Genomic DNA, 2,500 nt, shown 5'->3' with positions numbered 1-2,500 from the left:
TGACGACACACGTGTGTCCACGTGTGTGGAATTGAATTAAAGCAATATAATAATAATATAGGGCATGGGATCATGAGAAGAAAAAAAAACTTGGACATTTATATAGATAGAACGCGCTTGGCCAAGGAGTTCACAACATTGCCATCCGGAAGTATAACGGACCAACACACAAACTCTGTGTAACCATGAACTTTTATAGTCAGGTTAGTACAGTTTAGTGAGAACAACTCACAAACGCGGATGGCAAAAACAATAACAAAGGCCTGAGTGACGTTATCTTCGAACTATCTATAGAGCAATATCCACTAAACGTTCTCAAAGCGCTTTTCCAAGGGATACCAAGCTAGCAACATCAAATTAAACAAATTAAGGAGCAGGCACCAGTAAAATATAAAGATATCGAGAGCCTCTGTGGTGTAATGGTAGCACGTCTGACCGGTAATCAGAAGGTCTGAGGTTCGAACCCCAGTCGAGATCGACTGATTTTTTGGGATGGATTTTTTTCTCGTATTTTTCTTTCTTGCTTTGTCTGTCACCTTTCATACACACTTGTCCAGATATTTATCCAACAACATCACCTAACACCTAGGACAAGACATCACGCCTGTAAGGCAACGTTGCAATCTTTTTCTTTTTTGACAGAGACAATACTGGTAACGTTTAGATACTTATTTTACACCTGAGTACGACGAGAGAATGTGAGTAAAGTGTCTTTTTCTATGCGCTGAGCGAGACTAAACCCAGGACCTTCCGATCCGAAAGCGAATGTCATATCACAAGACCACATATCTAGTACTATTTATTTCATATAATATATATAGACTTTGACAGCGCCACCTACACATCAGAGATAAGGCACGCCTCGTAGATTCCATAGAGACAAACAACCGTTGTGACCTTCGGATTTTGGAGGTAAATGATGATCACATGATTAAAGACCAAAGGTCATCTGATGACGTAACGTGTGTGGAATGGAATATAAATGTAGAACAACATATAGGACATGGGATCTTGAGAAAATATTGGAGCTTTTATATAGAGAAATATATACTAACCGTTCTCAAATAGCTTTTACAAAGTATCCTTGGCCATCAGCAACACTTAACACATAGGACGAAATGTGACGCCTGACTGTAAGGCAGGGTTGCCAGATTAATTTCAGGCATTCTGCCAACTGGATTTAAAAAATCTGCCAAATACCACAAAAATCTGCCAAACCGTACTATTTATAGTAACCCCCTTTGAAAACTCATCAGTTTTGTTAAACAAAACATTCGCAAAGCCTATGTCATATTTTTCTTTTAATTTCCCAAGTTTAAAAAAAAATCACTAATACATAAAAATTGCCATGGAAAACGTGGAGTAGACCTATACATTCATCCCTAGGCCTCGGAAAATAAAATCTCCAAATATCTGCCAAGCTGCCAAACCGTTTTTTCTCTGCCAGACGACTTCAAATTCTGCCAAAAAATGGACATTTGGCAGAAACTCTGCCAAATTGGCAACTCTGCAGTAAGGAGATATTGCAATTTATTACTTTTCGACAGTGACAATGCTGTTAAGGGCCAGGTACTCATTTTACACACGAGTGTGGTGAAAAGGTGTTGGTGAAGAGCCTTTTTTTCTCTCCAAGGACGCAACATTACAAGGATCAGAGTAGAACTCGAACCCAGGACCTTCCGATCCAAAAGCGAGTAGTGTCATACCATAAGACCATATCGTCCTATTTATTCCATATAAAAATAGAATTTGACAGCGCTATCTATACATCAGAGATAAGGCATGTCTCTTAGATTTTTCCACGGAGACAAACAACTTATATGACCTTGAGAATTGGAGTAAATACTGATCACGTGATTACAGAACAGAAGTCACCTGATGATGACGTAATGTGTGTGTGTGTGTGGAATGGAATGGAATTCGAGCAACATAATAATATAGATAGAATGCGCTTGGCCAAGGAGTTCACAACATTGCCATCCGGAAGTATAACGGACCAACACACAAACTCTGTGTAACCATGAACTTTTATAGTCTGGTTAATACAGTTTAGTGAGAACAACTCACAAACGCGGATGGCAAAAACAATGACAAAGGCCTGAGTGACGTCATCTGCATACTATCTATAGGGCATGGGATAGTGAGAAGAGAAATATTCGAGCTTTTATATAGCGCAATATCTGCTAAACGTTCGCAAATGAATACGTACTAAGCTGCAAGAAGCTGTGGACTGTAAAATAGTAATCAACAAAATTGAACAGCTTTAAAAAAGACCAAAAACAAAAACAAAACCAAACAAAACAATAAACAATAACAAAATACCAAACATGGAACGTTTTGGGCTCAAAACCCTTCTACAGCCAAAAAAAAAAAAAAAACAAACAAACAACCATGAAACAACAAAAACATTAGTAATGTGTTTATGTTTTCATTGTTGGTTTTTTGTTTTGTTGTTGTTTTTGGCTGAAGAAGGGTTTTGAGCTCGAAACGTTTTCTGTGT

This window comes from Berghia stephanieae, chromosome 15, assembly GCF_034508935.2.
Source record: "Berghia stephanieae isolate SIO BIC M18660-M18661 chromosome 15, UCSD_Bste_1.3, whole genome shotgun sequence".
Taxonomy (NCBI): Eukaryota; Metazoa; Mollusca; class Gastropoda; order Nudibranchia; family Aeolidiidae; genus Berghia; species Berghia stephanieae.
Note: the sequence above shows the minus strand (reverse complement) of the source record.